At 34.4% G+C, this 21,786-nt stretch overlaps 1 long non-coding RNA gene across 3 annotated transcripts in view; it reads left to right on the plus strand.

The window, feature by feature from the left end:
- LOC137635534 (uncharacterized) overlaps positions 1–21,786 on the plus strand; it is a 117,546-nt gene that overhangs the window by 63,393 nt on the left and 32,367 nt on the right. Inside the window, exon 3 of one of the 3 annotated variants that reach the window (XR_011042703.1) lies at positions 14,134–14,667. The exons of 1 other annotated variant lie outside the window; for it this stretch is intronic. This is a non-coding gene — a long non-coding RNA (uncharacterized lncRNA). Of the gene's footprint in view, positions 1–110; positions 243–14,133; positions 14,668–21,786 lie in introns of those variants that run through there. One more of the 3 variants, XR_011042702.1, reaches the window with a different exon arrangement.

Below are 21,786 nucleotides of genomic sequence, written 5' to 3' on the forward strand. Positions count from 1 at the left end.
CTTATGTCAGTGCCACTATATATTACCTTAAATATTACTTTATTCTCTAGTCCTATCACTAATTTTTTATATGGCAGATACTGTACTAAACTCTGTTTCCCTTTTCTCAGAATGAAGACTCCATATTTTTCACCATGGCATAATCATCACCTCCTCCTCCTACGTCTATTGACGCAAAAGCCCACGGTTAGATTTTGCCAGTCGTCTGTATCTTGAGCTTTTAAATCAATGCTTCTCCATTCATCATCATCTTTATGCTTCATAGTCCTCAGCCATGAAGGACTTGGTCTTTCAACTCTTCTAGTGCCTTGTGGAGCCCAGTTGAAAGTTTGGTGAACTAATCTCTCTTGGGGAGTGCGAAGAGCATGCCCAAACCATCTCCATCACCACTCACCATGATTTCATACACACATGGCACTAGAGTAATCTTTCCTATATTTTCATATCTAATCCTTTCCTGCCTTTTAACTCCCAATATTCTTTTGAGGTCTTTGTTTTCAAATCTACAAAATCTGTTGGATTTTGTTTCAATATTAGAATAAACTTAAAACTTCTTATTTACCTAAACCAACTAAATTAGTAAATATACTCAATATTCAATCCAGTTATCTGAAAACTGAATGCTATACTTAATTGCAAACAAACTTCAACAAATATGATTCACCATAATACCACAATATCTTTTTTCTCCTTGTAGAAAGTTTTATTATATCACAATCTCCAGGGAGTGAATAATTTTTTTGCAGGTACAGTACTTCATCCAGTCTGTAACCTGTGTATTCTATTCTGTTTAATATACATCTGTAACCAGAATCTCTCTCATTTCTTACAGTCCTCTTTACCCTTAATCTTTGACAAAGCCTTTTACCATTTCACTGTCACTTTTCTTCAAAATTCACTTTTCTAGTCTTACTGGCGGTTTTATTTTTACTAATTGACAATGACTTGTTAACCTTGCTATCACTGTCATTATACCTTCTTTTTTCCATATTGCTGATTTTACTCTGTCAAAAGCTTATCTATCTTGCTGCCATCAGCTTCTGAAACGCCAATACACGAACCACCAGGTCCCCACAGATTATACCTTTCCCCTCTTTTCAACATTCCAGCTAAAGAAAACAGAATTGTTGGGAAAAAATAAAAACATTAGATTATACAAAATCAATAACGAAAAAACGTTAGGACTAATACATTAATCTTTCCGTCCATCATTATGATATTAACTTTTAGAAACATTTACAACAGTGCAATTAGTTTCATTATGCTGTTATTTACTTCTCATAATTATTAATCCAGTCTCTTTTTTCAAATTGATCGTGCTTTCATATGTCAAAATCCGTCTTCTCATCAATATTCTTTCTAACAGTGATGCTTCTGTCAGTGATTCTGATAACCCTAGCTGATCAAATTCATATACTAAACATGTCTCTCTCCACCCTGAATGAGAACTTTTTCTATAATCACTTCAGTGCAGTAGAGAGAGAGTGCATCTTTTGTGGTAACTAAACTAGTCTTTAGCCATCATTTCAGTATTTTCAACTCGGATAGTCGTCATATTCTTAGGTGTAGGCTAACATTTTTTTTCATTATTCCCTCATTAACTTATGCTTATTGTTATTCTTCTGGTTCTATTTATATTGTTTCTATTTATTTCTTTATCATGTCTTTGTGTGTGCCATTTATACTTTTAAATGTTGCTGGTTAACCTTTGCAGTCTCCTTTACTGATCTGTAATAAAGTTCCGTCATCATTTATTTTTTTAAAACGGCCTTCATTTGTTTTGGGGTCCATTCTTATAATCTTCACTATTTACTTGTCTCTAATATAATACAGAGTTCTACGTTCACTTAAAATTTTATCCAATGCATCCATATAGCCTCTTTATATGCTACTTTTTGCTTTGCTTCCTTTCCAGTAATCATAAGCTTCTTGTTTCTTATGATGAGCAGCATTCATCTCTCTATCCATTTCCCTCTTCTACTTTAAACTTTTCCATTACATTGAAAATTGTTATTAAATGACCTATGATAAATACTTGACATTTTTTTCCCCAAAGTTCTGATACACCTGCTGCTGGCTTCACTCGTAAAACTGATTCTTAATAACTTGCCTTATACGTTATTACCTGTCATCTCAAACACTGCACATACAAGGTATTTTTTCCCTCTCTTCTAAAGATATAACAACTTTATTGACAGCAGTCACTGAACGTTTACACATGCTTATACACATGCACACTAAAGTCTGCTGTACTCTTGCTTCTCATATGGTACTTAATATGCAAACTTACCCATATGATCTAACATATCACTATGCATTTGTATCCCTTTGGTAGTCACAGCTAATAATATAACCATTACTAAGACTTCATGTAGTTTATTTATACTCCTATATTCTAACAAGCCTCTCAGATAGTACAGTAGTGATGTCCACACAAATTTGATCCCTTAAAGTGGGGCAAACATCCCCTTTTTCATACATTCCCACAATTTTCATTTCCCCATATGTCTAAGACCATCATGTACAATTAGGTTGTCCAATTACACTATATGACGTCTTTATCTATTAATTCAAAATATCCTACAAGATTTATTTGTTGTAACAGTCATTTTACAGACTACTTTGGGGTAATCCACACATATATTACCATTCTCTTCCCATATACTAAACCATGCATATCTTTCACATTTTCATACTTCATTTTCTCTACATCCATTATTTCCTGAGACATTCTTTCTCATCTGGGAATTGCTTATACATACAGGTTTATTAACCCTGGTAAAATGAGGAACACTAACTACAATTTCACAGAACCACAGATACCGTACCCTGCACAATACACTTTTTTCTTAGTCAACCCTTTTGGAGCCTTATCAGCTATGCACATTGCTGTATCACATGTTTTGTGCATCCTGGAAAAGCTATATAAAACGGACCACATTTCCATACTAATCATATCCTGGAAGAATGACTCCAGTGCCCATTATTCTAAAATAAAAGATTCTCCTGTCTGCCTCCACACATTATAGCTTAGTCCACTACACTTGAAAACTATTTCAGTTTTTGTCTTTCCATAATCCATGTACTGATCAGTCTTATCACAGTAAAAAACTGGCTCCTAATAACCATATATATATGCAACACTTGTTTTCTGTATTTATCTGTCCTTCCACCTGCTGATCTAATTTCTTAAATTTTACTGTAAATGCACTCAAGCATCATCTTACCATTTCCCTTACATTCCTTACCAATCATCATTCCTCCAAGTAGAAATATAGGTATTGAATTTGCATCTCCAACAGCCTCCTATTTTGTTCTTCTGTTTCTCATTACAGTAATATAATAAACAGCAAATGACACAGGTCTTGTCTTTGATAGTCACCAACATGTTTCTCTGTTTTTCGTAGTTTCTTTGTAAACCTTGTAATGTTAATGTAACAATATCTTTATGAGCTTTTGGTCAAATCTTTGTATAGGTACTTTATGCATTCTCTCAATTTCTACAAATATGTCTCTTTATCTTATGAAAGTATCTTGCATGTTGTTATCGCATTATAAACGACAATTTTTGTCATTACTTGTGACCTATGATGATCAGTCTAACAAACATAGCTCTACAATCCCAAGTTTTAATGACTTAATCATACATATGTACTCAGTTATAATGCCATTAGAAATTACTATAATACAGACAATATGTTAAAACCACATATTTCACAATAGACTTAACAATTTTGGTACGCTGTCATGCATCTTTTCACGAATTACCCGCCAAAAAATTTTAACTGCCGTTTCCTCATAGATACTTCTCTTGGACTTGTCTTGATATAAAGATAGCATCCACTGTGCTCGTTCTTTTCTCAAGCCCAAAATATCAACACACTCAACCTTCCTTTTACTGCTTTTTCTGGTATCTTAAATACAGGTTCCAAAATCTTTAATCGTTTGTAGTTCCCACAGTTGTTTTTTGTTCGTACAATTTAATCATCAATTCTCTTTCTAGTCACTTGGTATTTCCTCTACATCGCAAGTTTTTTTTTCCAATAGTGTGTGCACCCACTCTTTACCTAGGTATACCAGTGCCTTAATCATTTCTATTTTTAATTCTGATCCTCCTTTCAGCTTTATTTACTTCCTCATAAGACCATTATCTATATCACTTTCTGTTGTTTGCTATTAGGGATAATTTTACAGTTTGTCATGCTCATTCTCAGTGTCTAATAGTTGTGAAAACTAGTCATTCCTCAACCAAGATATTTCCTTTTTCATCTGTAATAATTCCTACCCCTCCTACATCATGCCTGTCTTTTCTTCTTACTTTAGTCATTCTGTAAATTATCTTTTTTCCCTCTGGTGTTCCCATCATATATACCACGCTCTCTTGACTTCTCCATTTGCAGTCGCTACCATTCCGTTTCCCTTTTTATTGTTCTACTGTATATTCCTCACTATTTTGGTAGTTGTTGTTGTCTTTGCACTTTCTTCTGGCTATATTCTTGTCCTTACAGCTGTTTGAACCTGTCAATTCCGCAACCATAGTTACTTTTTCTTTTGCCGTTTACTTGTCATCCTACACAGCTCTGCTGCTGGTGGCACCACAATCTCTCATAACATTCCATATCTCATCAGGCAATTCTGATATTCTTCTTTTCTCAGACTGTAATCAAGGCTGCCAAATTCATAGATTTTGCTAATTCTAACAATCTTTCACTTTTGTGGTTTCTTCTTTCAAAACCTCTTCATCCATGTAGTCCTTCAAAGCCATCAGACTGTCGCCTACATGGGCATTCATGTCCCCAGATAGCACTAATAGTACACTACTTAGAACTTTTTCTAAATATTCTTCTAATTTCCCTCTAAATTACTTCTCCTCTTCACTACACTCTGTCTAGGGGCATACGCAGAGATGATACGCCATACTCTCTTTACTTTCACCAACTTTAGGCCCTAGATCCTGTCACTGATACACTGGACCTTGACATTCTGCTGCAAATTTTGACGTAAAATAATTCCTACCCCATTGCTTGTATCCTCCCTGTGTAGTAAACATTGTATACTTCTTTAAGCTTCCTTGCATTTTCAAAAATCGTATCTTTTCTTCTGCTTGGCATCAACCAAGATTCACACATTTCAAACTCCAATTCTCATCCTTGTTTTCTTTTTTAATTCCTTATTCTTCTTAAGTTTTTTTAGCCAAAGTCGTGACTTCTACGGTGCACTTGCTAAACGTATGGATGACCTCCCTGGCCACCTTTTTTTAGTTAATCAGATGAATTTAGACCTTTTGCATTTCAGTATTTCTGTGGCCCCTTTGAACATTACTCCACCAGTCCCCCTAATATAGAAATATGTATGTTATTTCTTAATTCAGATATTTTTAATAACTACCTCACTGTTTCCAGTTTATTTTTATTGATATATTTCATATACAATTACTCTTTCCTTTCGCATTTCTTCCACCTATCCTCTGCCATGTTGCTATTTTCATATTGTTAAAACTGCTCTGTGTGTGTGTATGTATGTCATTATACTATTTACCGTCATTATTTCTCGATCCGTTTTTCTTTTTACCATTCCTTATTTTCTACTTTTTTTAACATCTTTTTCCTATTAATGATTGTCAGAGTATATTGCTTACACAGCAGTCTTTTACTTTTTTAACTTTTTCACATTGCATGGTAATAAGATCTCTTGGATTCTCACAACTCATATATATTCACTGGTTTATATCTCCCAAGCTGTATCCATGTTAGATCCTTAAAGTTCATTTAGTACTCATCTTCCTACAAGTATACCCTCAGACTGTCCTTTCTGTCACTGTTCCTGATAACCTTTTGTAAAGGTTCTTGGTTTTCCTCTTCTGTTCAATATACTGTGAACACTTGCATCTATTCCCTCTCCATGTCTTATTGATATCCAGTGTTCTTTAAAATATTGTTCCTCCTCAAAGGTTACAGAAATATAACCTCAAAGACTTGACCCTCTCCTCTATACATAGGCTTCTGACACATTTCCGTCAATGAAAATGTCTTATTTTGTGAATTTTGGCATCGCTTGTGACCCTGTCTGATGAATAATATACTGGACATAGTTCTAGAGTTCATCCCCATTACTTTCCAACAGCATACATATATAGTATTTTATTTCCCCACTATATTTGTAGGCTTTACTTCCTTTCCTAAGCACTTAAAAGTTATTATTAGTCTCACTAGTTTTCATTCATCTCTCCAATCCACGGTTCCAGTTTTAAAACCTTTTTATAAGAGGATGCAGCCAACCTTCTAACACTAGATTGTCTATACAGTATATAGAAGCTCCCATGTATTTTCCTTTCTGTACTCTTTTGTGTAGCTTTAGTTTATCACATTGTTAAATGGCTCAGGGCTGAACATATACAGACTTGAACACTTATCTCAAATTCTTCTGATACACTGGTCATTGCCTTCACACTAGATCTTCTGTTATGATGCAGTAACCTCACTAGCTTAATGTGTTGCCCAGACTAACCTCTTAACTTCATATCTAGGTATTTTCACTTGCCATACAAAGTTTTACAATTATGTTTCACAGTCTGCTCTATCTTCCTTCAAGGTACTGTACCTCTGCAGTAGAGTACTGTAGTTACTTCATCAAGGGTGTTTTTAATACCTCTTGGAAGTACAGGTAGGTAAATAGATAGAAGCCAGTTTTTCAAAAGATCCTCAGCCATTTCTCTAACTGGTGCTGCTAATTTATTCACAAAAAATACAAGCATTCTTATTTCTATTATTCTTTGATAATTTACTGTATCTCCCCTTCTTTTATGCCTTCTACATATTTCTTGGTCTAGTTTTAATCAGCTTTTATATGACCTATTTTTAATAAATAATTTGTTTTTGACAGCCCTTTTAGCCTCCTAAAATGTAGTTTTACTTTCTGCCAGTTTCTTTATCATACAGTATCAAGTAATTTTCTTTATTGAGATGGTTTAAAAACAACTCGCTTTATTGTTCCAATGTCTTTCAATTTTTTTTCATCATTTTATGCTTTTTATTTCTCTTTAAACACATTGTTTCCCCAAATAATTACACTTCTTTTTATATGTTGAGATCCCTCCTAAATTGTCTTCTTCTCTTTTCTAAGTTCTTGATTTCTTGATGGTCCCTCCATAGCAATAGTTCCAGGATTAACTGAATTAGTAAGTGCGAAGTGTTGGAACTTGACTTTATTTAGTTTTTACGGCAGAATATTTTTAACGTTTCCACTCAGTTATCGTATTCAAATACAGTACTCAACAGTACTGTATAAGCTTTCTTTTTCCACTATTTATTGTCATATAAAGCACATCTCATAGCTTCCTGTTTTTATTTCATATATGCCTTTTAATTTCAGTATATTTATTCCAACCTTCATCATTGTTATTATCCCATATACTGTATATAGTTAATCAGAAAATCTCTCAACCCCCTTCAGGGAATCATACCATAATCATCTGTATATTACACATATAGACCAGCAGCTTGATGAAGTTCACATGAACTATGTTTCAAAATCTTAAAGCAACGTATAAGATTAGCCTTGCCTACAGCATTCCTTATGCATGAAATTCTTAAGGCCAATTGGTACCCTTTTGCAGTAGTGCCACCCTGACAGACACCCTTTTCTACAGACGTTAGATGATCCCACATATATTTCCATTTTTAGATAGTACCTTGTTCTTGGAACCAAACAGATCTAGGCTGCCAGTCTATTACTCTGTTACTACTTGTTTCACTTTTTTTTTTCTCCTCAAATGTCTGACTTGGTTATTTTCTTGCTTCTTAGAATAGATACTCCTGACTTCTTTGGAATTGTGGCAAAGGTGAACTTTCCATTGTCTCCCTTTTATCTGTCATGACAACGTTAGTTACAAGATCAAAGCTGTAGGGAATAACAGCTAATCCCTAGTGTAGACAAACTCAATCCTTGAACTTTTTTATTCTTCTGCTAGAGGTTCTTATTCGAGTGGCTGCCTCTGCATACATATCATTTACCAATCTTTAGCATCATTTTCAGAAAATTCCCTCCCCTCATATATCATCATAGTTCTTGCCGTGGTATAAAGTAATATGGACCTTTCTGTTTTTCTCTATATTTTTCCATTTTTAGATCACGAATAGTCCTTAGTCATTTCTGCTTTTCTCTGTATTCCATTTCCTGTCTTAATGCATAAATTGTATTTTCGGTACCCTTATAGCAGTTTCCTTATTCTGTCTTTGATAATTATTTCATAAATCTTCATTGTGTATGATATCGATTGTACCTCGCTAATTAGAGCAGACATGTGAATCTCACTTTATTGGGAACCAGTCGTCGTTTCTTCCAGTGATATTCGCTCTTGGTAATAAATGTTACATATCAATCCCTTCACTTTCTAAATATTCTCACACCTCAACTGCTGTGCCATCAGTTCGTGCTACCTTTCTCTCCTTTACATTTGATCTTATTAATCTCCAAATCTCATTTTTGTTTATATATCTAACTTGTCCTACTTGTCTGTTATTCTTTTAGGGTTCTCTTCATTGAATAACTTCCAACAATTATCCCTTCCATGCCATTCTTATATTCTGTTCATTTTGACAAGCTCTTCTGTTCTTTATCTGTTTGATGTTCGTCCAATTTTAAGTTTCTTTATAATTGTGTTTATACTATTGTGTATAATCTATTGATCTTTTTATCTTTTTATACAACTACCTTTACAATTACCTTTGCTCTTGCCACAACCTTTTTTTTTTTCCTTTTGCACTTTTCTAAGCCAATAAATTTTTCTCTTGATATATTATCATAATAATCACACTTACTTTTTTCCTATCTATCTTTTCCTGTATATTATACTCTACTTATCATTGGGTGTTCCTCTACCAAACGTCTCCCAAAAATCCCTTTTTGGTTCTAAGAATTGTCATCATATTTCTATCTCCCATGTATCCATGTCTTCTGCTGATTTAATGTTATAACAAACCCATTCCTTCAATCTCTTATCTCTTGATCTCATAACCTCTCCCTCTTTATCTTTTGCTGTCCTATCTTTTCTACTTTCTCAACTAGTCTTATCAAAATGTCTGACACCATTAAGCTGTGTTACGTACTAACACTTACAACTTTTTTGTTTTGCAATCTTTCACTAGTTAATTCTCTTTCACCACAGAAATTATTATTGATTGTTTTATCAAAGGCCACTGCAAATATACCAAGAGTTCTCCTCCTTCATTCATTTCTGTCTTGTTGGAGGTTTAGTTTAGAAAACTTGAATGGAGTTGGGTTGATTCAGGTAAACGTACAAATTCTCTTGCTTGAGGGTACACTCGGGTACACTATTCTATCTAATTTCTCTTTTTCTTGTTTTGTTAAAGTTTATACAGTAAACATTTATTTTAATTTTGTTAGTGTTCTTGAAATATTATTGTTTCCTTGTTTCCTTTCCTCACTGGGCTATTTTCTGTTTGGGATCCTGGACTTATAGCATCCTCCTTTTCCAACTAGGGTTGTACTTTAGCAAGTAGTAATGATAATAATTGGTTAAACCCACAAGTTTGGAAGAAGTATAATGAATAAATGAAAATTATTTCTGAGAAGAAATGGGTGTTCAGGTAGATATGTTGATGTGCTTGAGTCAAAAGTAAAATTATATGAGGTGAAAATACATCTATGGATAATGGATGTGGTGTAGATATAACATACAATAATTCTCATAATTCTACATCTCATCTGTATCCTTAAATTTCATAATTTTGTTTCCTTATATCGGTCAGGTTTGAATGTTTTGCATTTGAAATATTTCCAAGTGTTCATTTTAAGCTTTTTGGGATATATATAGTATTGTCTAGTAGTCTCTTAGCCCCTCTAATTTCCAATTACAGTATTTTATTTGTTCAGGTGGTAGTCGAATGTTAGATTTTCTTAGATTAGAGGGGTTAGGTTTGGTTAGGTTAGGTTAGGCTAGCAATTATTTAGTTTTTTTCAATGTCTTATTCTGTTAATATTTCTTTTTCATTTTCTTCTTTCAAATACTTGGCCATTTCTTAGCCCTTTTATCCTATTTCAGGCAGTGAAATCCTGAATATTCTGATTCCATTTCTCTCGGGTCATCCTTTTCCTCTTCCTGATTTTGTAAGTCGACTTCCATTTATATTAATCAAACTTAGGTTCAACATTTGAATAAGTACAAAGCATTTGTACCCACCGACAACTTGTCTTAGTTAGCTATTTTATAGTCTAATCCTACACCTTGATGGTTGTAATGTTGCTGTGTAAGCTTACATTAACTTTCCTGGTAGTTTTAGAAAACTGTTCAACTTTTGCATCGGCAAAATAGAATTCCGTAGTAATAGGCATACTCTTTTGTTTAAAAAATTGTCTCACATAGGGGTTTCTTTTTAAACACCATAAGTCTTATTAACTAAACTTTGATATATGGTATATATACTCTATAGGCAAACTGTTTTTCTTCATTTCTGATTATACTTGGTTTTCATTTTCTTTCTCAAAGATTTTGTTTGACATTCCTCTTCCTTAGCAGGTGATGGGTGATGTTTAGTAATGTCTATTAATTCTAATTTTTTCTTACAATTCCTCCTGTCTGTTCTCTGGCCCCCTTCCAGAAGTGCCTCCCATTTACCTCTTACTTCTCCTTCTAATAACCCCTTTCTACTCTTATTTATTCGTTCTGGTGGGTTTTCTGCTAAGTTTATTTACACTAAAACAAATTTGGTCTTCAGTATTTTATCTTCAATTCCTTTCTTTCTCTGTGTGTTTACTCTCTCTAGGGACTTCATATTCCTGTTTTTGTATCCTCATAATCCACAGTGGTTGCATAGCATTTTTGTGTGTGTTAGACTTCCTTACTTCCAGTTGGCCAAAGTTCGCTTTACCTCTCTATAACACTTGTACTTGCACCTTCATACTCTGCTTCTAAAAGGTCATCTATTTCTTTCTTAATAGTACCAGTATATATGAACATATCTACCATTTACAAATCACTCCTCGAGATATACTTTTAACATTCAATTTCATATCTTATGCGTTTGTTTAAACCATCAAAAATCAACTACACTTATTATAAAAGCTTAGGTTTGGCATCCAGAATTCAGTTTTTTCTCATGTGCAAGATTACCCTTTGTCCCTCCTTTGCAATTACCTGTGCAATGTAAGCTATTCTTACACAATTGTGGTTTTATTTGTTCTTCCTTTAAAAAAATTTCCCATCCGTTTTCATTCATTTTGGCCTTTGCAAACTAACCTCCTTTGGTTTCCCCCTTTCGTTGTTTTCCATATTTTTTCATCGGCTGTTATTGCTTTTATCTTCTCAACGGTTAATTCTCCCCGTTCTTGTGTCTGATGAATTTCTATTTTCTGCCTGCTGGCTAAACGAATGTATAAAGGTTTTTCAGGTCCTCAGTTGGGCAGTTTTGGTTTCCTGTTGTTTTATCAATTTTAATTCCTTCCAATTATGTTTTCAGCATTTACAATCATTTAAATCCTTCAACCCCCTTTTTTCAATTTCCTAGTAGCTGACTGCTTATGTTTCAGGTCTCTCTCCTGGTCTGCTGTAGCTTCAACACCTATTTCTATAATTTTGCCCATTTTTCCACATTCATCTTTCAAATCTTTAATTCTCTATAGCATAGCATCACTCAATTCTAAATACCCTTGTGTAGAATTAATATGGTCTGAAAATGTCAACTGTTTAGTGATTTACTAATCCTCATTCATTTTTGGCAGAAAAATCAATATAAACTTTACTACTCTTCTGTTCTAGTTTCCAGCAGCCTCCTTTTTTTGTGGGTTTGTTTTTTCCTTCTCTATTATCATGCTAAATACTCGGGTGCCATTATTGGTAGTGCAAAATTATTCTCATGTTTCTTCTACACCTGCTATTGTGTTCAGTCTTTTTGATGTCCAGCCATCACTTCCTGTGGTACTTGTAACTTACCTTCTGAAATTCTACAAATATGTTGTATAATCTCTTTGTCTTAACTAGATAAGTTTCCTTTGATTTGTTCCTTACAAAGTTGCTTTTCAGTTGTAAGGATCAGAATCAACCATATATATACACTATGGTCCCTAGCCGTTAATTGAGGCATGCACATCCACACGTGCTCATTTTCTATGCCAGTACAAATTAGCACAATACAGACATTGAAAAGCAAACCACATTTCATGTATAGTCCGTATAAAGTATTGCAGAAGACCTTCCATTCAGTTTAATTTCACCTTTCTAAACTTTACATGACATTTATCCAGAATTTTTTGTTCACACACTTCCGTCTTCTCACTTGAGTTTCTGATTCAATAGTATTTCATTTCCTATATTTCTTTGATCATCGCTCACGCATTTTGCTTATTTCTTCTGCAGGCATATCCTGTTACACTTAAAACATATTTTTCAGAAAGAACCCTTTCTCTCTTACATCTCCATACTTTTTACCTTGATACCCAGTCATATGCTTTTTCCTAGTCATTGAATATTCTCTTTGTTGGAGGATATTGCTGACTCTAGACATTATTTTAGTGTCTTTTCAACCTCCCTTTCTCCTCTAACTGCATCCAAAGTTCTCTCTACATATTTTTTTTTTCTCAAATACACTCTTCATTCTAAATATTATGTTAGATTAAAGTTACGGTTATATCTAAACAAGACTTTGTGGTAACTTCTGCCTTCTTAATTTCCATCTGTTTCTTGCCGTGTTACTTTGTGTATTTCCATCTCAATTCTACAAATATGTTGTATCGTCTTCTCCTCTTATTTATGTACTTTTCTTTTTAGTTCATTTTAAAGGAAGCTATTTTGTTGCTTTTTGTATGAAGTACAGGGACCAAAATCAAACAAACATGTAGACTACAGTACTATTTTTATCAATTGAAGTGTGCATATGCACTTGCCTAGTAGTCTTTTTTTAAATCAGTATTCAACAGACACTACACTAAACCACATATTTAGCAAGTGTAGCCCCTATTTGATACAATATAAAGCCATTTTATCCAGTCTTATTTCTTCTTTTATTCTGAACTGTACATGACATTCTTTCAGGATTTATTTTCCCACTTCTGTAGTTTCGCCCAATTATGTTCAGTTTACGGTTTGCTACCATTCCCTACTCTCTTAAGTACCTCCTGTAATATTCTAAGTTAACGATGACATTCACTGCGTGATTGTACTGTTGGAGTCATCCGTACATCCTTACAGGCCTTGAAAATTGAGACTTGTTCTTTCTACTTACTCCCTTCATTCTTTGCATTCACATTCACTTGAAATTCATAATCCTACACAATCTCTGACACATTGTCCTTTTTGAGGCAATAATTTGCAAATCTTGATTTCCTGGAATGGCTGCTAGAAACTTCTTAAGCAGGTTTCATATATATCATCCAGTAAATGCTTCTTGTCTAATCTCCATTCCATAAGTATTTGTTTTTACAGTTACATTATCTTTCTTTCTTGTTTTTTTCAAATCCATTCGTTCTTGTGCTATCTATCACCTTACTTTGCTCAGTCACTCACAATAATTCATCTGTTTCTTTATTACGCAATAATACACAATTTCCTCTTCTTGATGCACCATCTCATGATTTTTCATCTTCCATGCACATTTCTTCATAGCTTCTTCAGATCGTAGTCCATTTAATAGCAATATCTAATAATTCACCCTCAAGTCAATCCATTATTAGTTTGGGAAATACTTTTTCCACATTGATCATATGCAATCAGGATTTTTAAAGTCTTAACATTCAAGAACTTATATCCTTAACAGAGAGAAAGGAAACAATTTTTATTTTATACAGTATTTCTTTTTGCAAGACTCTACTATTAGCTTTTTTTTAAACCATTCTCTATTTACATTTCTTGACATCCTCTCTACAATACTGTATATGCATAATCAGTATACCCCAATCTTTTTTTTTTTTTATTCTATCATTTTCTATTTTTCTTTTCCTTTGCCAGTGGCAATTTATCTAAACCAATAATACGTTTTATTCACTCTCCCTTTCTGTTTCTCCATTTTTGTTTCCTTAGTTTTGTCATAACATTATTTCACGCTTTTTCTATACATGCATTCCTAAGATCTTCCATTATTTTGACCACATTCTCACCTAGTGTTATGCTGATTCCACCAGAGCAATGTCATCAGCAAACAGCACACTCAGAGAGACCACCTTCCTTATATCTGATGTGACGACGTTAATCACGAGGTCAAAGATTTAGGGACTTGAAGATAATCCATAGTGTAGACCAACTCTCACCTTAAACTTTCCTGCACTTCTGCCAGAGTTGCTTGTTTGTTTGGCTGCCTCTGCATACATATTCTGTACTAGTTTATAACAATATTCAGAAACTCCAATGTGTTTCAAATTCCTTCATACTTCTTGCCTTGGTACTCATACGCTTTATAGCAGGTGTAGTCCTTTCTGTTTTTCTCTATATTCTGTTTTCTCTCTTAATGCATAAATTACATGTCGTATATCTACCAGGCATAAGCCTAGTTGAATCCATCCTTATTGCAGTCTTCTGTCTTAGACATCTGGCCTCACTTCACAAATATTTCTCTACCCACACTGGTATACCATCAGTTCCTGCTGCCTTTCTCTCTTCTGCATTGTATCTCATGCTCTTTTCATCTCATCTCTACCTATATCTGAAACTTATTTTGCTTGCGGGTTGCCATATTCTGTTATTCTCTTAGGGTTCTCTTCATTCAATAACTTCTCGACAGGTATTCTTAGCCTTTTGTTGTTGTACATTACCCACCCTTGGTATGTTTGAAGTATGCCAAGATTTCAGTTGCTTTATTTCTACATTCGTATCTTGTGTTAAAATCTTAGATGTTTCTCATTTTTCTTGACAAATAGGTAATAGATTGGCCAAGGCACCATCCACCCATTAAGATAATACCACTTGAGAGTTATTGGGTCCTTTGACTAGCCAGACAGTACAACATTGGATCTCTCGCTCTGGTTACGGCTCATTTCTCCTTTGCCTACACATACACAGAATAGACTGGCCTAATCTTTACACATTCTTCTCTTTCCTTATACACTTGACAACCCTGAAATTACCAAACAATTATTCTTCACTGAAGAGGCTAACTACTGCACTGTAATTGTTCAGTGGCTACTTCCCTCTTGGTAATGGTAGAAGAGACACTCTAGCTATGGTAAGCAGTTTTTTAGGAGAAAGACACTCTAAAATAAAAGCTTTGTTATCTAGTCTTTGGTAGTGCCATAGACTCTGTACCATGGTTTTCCACTGTCTTGGGTTAGAGTTCTTTTGTTTGAGGGTACATTTGGGCACACTATTCTATTTTATTTTCCCTCCCTATTGTTATTTTGAATTTTGAAGTTTTTACAGTTAATATGTGAACATTTGTTTTACTGTTGTTGTTCCTAAACTTCTCTTGTGGTTCATTTTCTTATTTCCTTTCCTCAATAGGCTATTTTTACCTGTTGGAGCCCTTGGGTTTATAGCATCCTGCTTTTCCAACTTGGGTTGTAGCTTAGCAAGTAATAGTAATTATGGTAATATATTTTCTTCACTTTTGTGCTGGTATGGTACTTTCCAAGTAAAGTACTGTAGTTACTTCATTATTAAGACTTACCATGCAAGCTCTTGCAAGTAGTTGATTTGATACATTCTAGTTTTTCATGGTGTCTTCAGCCATTTCTACAGCTGTTTCTAATATTTTATTTAACACTGGCAGTCTTATTCCTCTTTTGTTATGCTATTGTATCTCTCTCACTTTTATATCATTGTTGTTACAGTATCGTTTTCCGCTGCTCTGGAATCAACACATCTCTTGTCCTTTCGTCAGATTTGTGATGACCTACATTTAGTAAATCACTTGTTTTGGAAGCTCAACTAGACCCTTTATTACACAATATCAAGTTATTTTCTTCATTCAGATAATTTAAAAAGAACTATAATTGTTCCAATGTCTCATTTTTTTTTTACTTTAATTCTTCATATACTTTATATCCCTAACAGCTGTTAGGTTTTCCTACCCACATTGCATTTCCTGAATATGTATGCTTCTCCTCCTCATGTTGAGATCCCTCCCAAATGGATTTCTTTCCTTTTCTAAGTTCTTGATTTTCCTATGGCCCTCAATAGCGGTAGACCCTGGGGTAACTCCTGGAGCAAGAGTTAGTTCAGTACAGTACTTGACTATAATCTTGTTCCTACACCAAGATATTTTTTTGTGTTTATCCAATGACATCGTCTTTTCCACCATTACCCTTACATTAAGGGTTCAGTTTTCTGATGCGCCTTCATCAATTCCTTTTATTGTCTACCCCTTGTAATAAATATACTCTTTCATTTTATTATTTCCTTCATTTCCTTGATTTGACACTTCTGACAACTGCGTTTGCAGCGAATGTGAACTTTCCTTTCAGCTTCCCTTATAGCTGACGTAGTGACTGTAATCACGGGGTCAAAGGTGTAGCGACTAGAAGCTAATCCTTAAAGTGCTGTCACACTAGCTAATTATCTGTGAATTTTTTCTGTGTATTTTTATCAAATTTTGAAATAAGTCAATGTTCCTACCTTATATGTTGTTGTCAAAACTTATAAACAAACCGCCTCATTGTTGAAACAAGTATATATACCTTTTAACAGTTAATATTAAAGGTTTCCTGCTAAGTTAGCATCATGTCCTGTTTTAATTCAGGGGTTGAAGACGTGCTCACACATTTAAAATTTAGTGTACAAAGTCTATAGCAGTACAAACTAGGGTAGGAATAGCTTACTTCTAGCCTGTTTATAATCTTATTTACACAACCAGTCTCCTTTATTTCTTCAACCAAAAACTGTACCAATTTCTTTATGTTCCTTTTGATTATTTTAAATGCGTAAACAATTGTGTCTGGTAGTGATGGTTGGAATTTGATTGCTGTCATTTTCAGAATATGAGACAAAGACACCAGAAAGTGGTCGTCAAAACATAGAAATTAGTTGAAAGTTTTCTCAGTTTGACCACCATTAGTGTAGATCAACTCTCACCTTAAACATTTTTCTACTTCTATCAAAGCTTCTTATTTATGTGGCTGCCTCTGCATACATATCCTGTACCACTCCTTAGCATAGTTTTCAGAAACTCCTTTCTCTAGTATACCCCTCACATCTTCATACTTCTTGCCTTAGTACCCAGTCATACATTTTATAGCAAGTGTATTCATTTCTATTTCTATTTATATTTTTCAATTTTATACCAGGCATAGTCTGTACTTCTTTGTTTTTCTCTGTATTCCATTTTCTGTTTTAATATAAAATTTCATCTTCTGTACTCTTCCCTGGCATCAACCTAAATTTATCATTCCTTTTTTTGTTCCCTCCATATTCTTTTTTCTATAATTATTCCATAGTTCGTCTTTGTGTAGGATATTAATTATATCTCTCAGTAATCAGAGCAGGCATGTGGATCACCTTTTGAGACCATTAGTGTTACTCCTGCTGTCTGGTCTTCTCTCTTGGCGAGAGATCTGTCATATATAGTCTCTCGGTATATCTATCCCTTCACTTCCCGAATATTTCCTTGCTTGAAATGATACACCATGAGTTCCTGCTGCCTTTACCCTTTTCAGTTTATCAAATGCTCTTCACCTGGCCATTACCCATAGCCGTAACTTACCTTATTTGTAGGATTTCACATTCTGCGATTCCTGTGGGGTTGTCTTCGTTCAGTAAATTAAGAAATTATTTCCTCTATCTTGTTCTTATCATTTACTCTTCTATCCTTATCCTCAATTGGTTGGATGTACTCCAGGTTTTCAGTACCTCAATATTTTGTTTTTCGCTACTATCTTGTGTATGATTTTTTTATATTTTGCCTACACTCAGATATATTCCGCTTTCCTTTGCCATTGCTATAACAGTTGTGGCTTTGCACTTACCAAGCCTATCTATTTATTTAAGGTTTATTCCTATCATGAACTATCCTTGCTGCTTTTTTCCTTTCAGTTTATTCTTGTGTATCATAATTCAACCACAAGCTCTCCTTATTGGGTGGTCCTTTACCAAATGTCATTCCCTTTTCTTTTTGTTGGTATTTTTCCTTTCATTAATTTCTCTCCTATCGTGTCCTTATTGAATCCTTTATTCTTTATTCTAATTCTTTTGATAACATAGCATCCACATCTCTCTATTTTCATCTCCTTAATTTAGGTTTTCTTAGTGGTATTTATTTTTTCATAAATTCTCATTTACGGTGTTCTCTTCTCATTTTGTTAATATCATATTGACACAACTCGGCCATTTTACACTAACATGTTCTTGCACCATTTCCAGTATTACTTCATTTTCAGTTCTTCCTCTTTAGCATTTTGCAGTTTGTTAATGTTCTATTCATTTCTCCTATTTTACCATGGTCCATGTAATGTACAGTAGCTTGATTTGAAAGTCTATATAGTGTACAGTATATTTTAATTATTATTATTCCTTCTGCAACTTCTTCCCTTGTCATGCCAATGTCTATTACAATATTGTACAAACTACTACATATTTTCTATTCCAGTTCATCAGCTGAAAAATCTAGCATTAAAGCCTTTACTCATCTTACTTAGTATTTTCCTTGGTTTTAGCAATAATTTACGGACCCCTGGTGTTATGCTTCATATTTTGTGATTAGAATGACCAAACTACCTATCCCTTCAATATTTACATCAGAATTCTTTACTATCTCTCTTTAAATTTTTTTCAATTTCTTGTACTTTACCCTTATTATTAGCCAACAGACTTCGGAAGCTTATTTTTGCTGTTTTCATGTCCACTATTCTTTTTTTTTTTTTTTTTTTGTCTCAATCTCATGTTTACATGTGTTTAGCTCTTTTCTTTTCATTATCTATATGCTTTTGATGCATCTAAGTTTGGATAATCCATTCCATTCACCCCAGGTTATGTCCTGGTGATAAGTTCTCTACTTGCTATTTAAGGAGAACTTGCTGCTTGCTGTATAGTATTTCCTTTCCAATCTCCTGTTTCTATTTCCTCTTTATACTTTCATTCTCTGTAGTTCCTTTGCTATTCTTGTGTTTTTTTCTCCTTTAACCACACTAACCTAACCTAACGGTGTAGCTTCTTTATACTACTTGTGTTTGAATTAATTCTGGCTTTCTTCCAAAAGGACATCTTTTTTTTCTTTCTTGATACTACCAGTATAATTCTGCTGTTATGCACCAACCAAACTCTGCTGAATCCTTCATTAGGCTGGGGGAAAAGAAGAAACGTACCCCTTTTTTTTATGTCAAGTTACCCCCCAAAATTAGTTGAAGTGCTTTGGTAGATAGATGTATTATTATATCCCTCTTATTAAATGCTTCAGTGTTCCCTTTTGATATTTTCACTTTGGGAGGCTTATAGGTCTACCGGCTTAGTCAGCAGCAGCCGTTACTTGGCCCTCCCTGGTCTTACCTTGAGGGAAAGGGAGCTAAGGCACATCTGCGGGTATTGTCTTACTTTGATGGAAAGGGAGCTAAGGCACATCTGCGGGTATTGTCATTGTCCCTTGCCTCTGCCAATCATGAGTGGTCTTTAAACCAAATAGCCACTTCCATGACTATACTATTCAGTCAGAGCTAGTGTTATTTTGTACGTTATTGATCCTGTTCTTTTCATCCCTTTTTCCATTTTAAACAAACTAGTGAATTTTCTTTGTGGTGTTGATAAATATATTCATAAATCAATTTCAAGAACCTCCCTCACAGCACTGTTTTACAGCTTCCTCCATTATTGTAATAGTAAAGGGCTATTGTTACCCCTGTTAGATACCAATATGTATCTCAACTTCTTTTCATACAGTCGTCACTATCTCCAATCTGACCCCTACCAGTGTTTCTCAAGGTATTCTCTCAAATGCCTCTCAAATTGCATGATTTTTCTACTATTTATTATACTAGCCAATTCCCCCATCTGGTGTTAGGGTGTCTCATCCTTTTTTAAAGTATTTTATTTTCTACTGACTATATTGTCTAATTGGCTGTGCTTTTGAAACTTATCTCATCTTCCATTAGGGAATATATTGTTAACTACATATAACAGAGCTTTATTTCAAGTCCTCCTTTGAATATATTGCTTTTTGTGAAGTTTAATGTGTTCACTTTGTGGTTTAATAACTACAGTTCCAAACATTGTGCTTTCTTGGTCCCTTGTTTTTTGTCTTATTCTGTTTTGTTTATTTAAGCATTTACTACCGTTATTCCTTTTTACTTGTGTTTTCCAATCCCTCCGACACTATGATAAATTCTGCGATGTTACATGTCAAAACTATTATAGGCATCTCGAAGCCATACGTGCAAAGGTGTTCCCAAGTACCTGTGATCTTCGATAGTTTTTAGGCTAAATAAACGATCTTTTGTGGAATTAACTAGGATACGCTATTGTCATTTACTGATATTTTTATCAATTTCTCCTTTGATTTATCTTCGCGGCCTGTACGTATATACTGTATTTATTATAAAGATCCTCCTCCATGTCAGGGTCTTCAAACTTTCTTGTACTTCCCATTGTCAACCATTTAATATTTACACAGAGTTTTCTGAAACTCATCTTCTGCTATTGTGTTCTCCTATTTCCTATGTGTTGCTGTTATGGGTTTTTTGTCCTATCTCTACCTGATTGCCAAAATTGTATGAGTTCACGTGTTTCAAAGACTCGTCATTTTAAATTTTCTGTTGCTCTTTTGTTATTTAATGGCCATTCGTTACATCCTTTACAACCTTTCAAGTCCTTTAACCTGTTATTTTAACTTCCTAATGGTTGAATGCTTAAATTCCAGCTCTTTCCTGGTCTACTGTAGCTTTCATACATGATTAGATATGTTGCCTTCCATTTTCAGATTCATCTTATGTACTATATTGGATCCCTCTCTCTGATTACAGCTCATTTCATCTCTGCTGACACATACACAGAATAGTCTGGCCTATTCTTTATACATTTTCCTCTATCCTCATACACTTGACACCACTGAGATTACCAAACAGTTCTTCTGCCCTGAAGGGGTTAACTATTGCAATCTAATTGTTTAGTGGCTACTTTCCTCTTGGTAACGGTAGAAGAGACTCTCTAGCTATGGTAAGCAGCTGTTCTAGGAAGACACTACAAATTGTTCTTTAGTCTTGAGTAGTGCCATAGCCTCTGTACCATGGTCTTCCACTTTCTTGGGTTAGAGTTCTCTTTTAGTCCTCTGATTAGTGGCTCCATCTGTTACTTCTGGCACATATTTCTAACTTTAACCACCAACTGCGGGGACGTTTTATACAGCGTTAACTGAACATTAGATAGTCACTTGCTTAACTCTTTATTTTTAACTCTATTGAGTCTCCATGAGTTTTCTAGTTTGCAAACGGTATTCCATGATTTCTTCTCTTTGCTTTTGATAATTCTATATGCATTTAGAAATCCGGAAGTCTAAAGGATCGTTCATGCACACTTGTGCAGCTTGCTTCATTGCTATGACAGCAAACGACTCGTCTGACGCTCGATAGACCCTAACATATACGTTGAATTCTTTTTAATCACTTGCAACTATCTCCAGTCTAACATTGCAATGTTTATTTGTCACACGCATCTCAAATTTCTCAAGTATGTGCTGTAATATATTCCTCTTTGCCAGTTGATTTTCTTATCATCTCGATATAAAAAATGCTTTTGTTGTCGTCACCTCTGATAAATTGCATGAGTTGTATCTAGCACCTTCTCCAATATATATCAGGCTAATTTTAGGTTTTACCATTTTAACGTACTCCTTTCCTTTCTGTGTTATTGTTGGCTCTCTCAGT

This window comes from Palaemon carinicauda, unplaced genomic scaffold (assembly GCF_036898095.1).
Source record: "Palaemon carinicauda isolate YSFRI2023 unplaced genomic scaffold, ASM3689809v2 scaffold138, whole genome shotgun sequence".
Taxonomy (NCBI): Eukaryota; Metazoa; Arthropoda; class Malacostraca; order Decapoda; family Palaemonidae; genus Palaemon; species Palaemon carinicauda.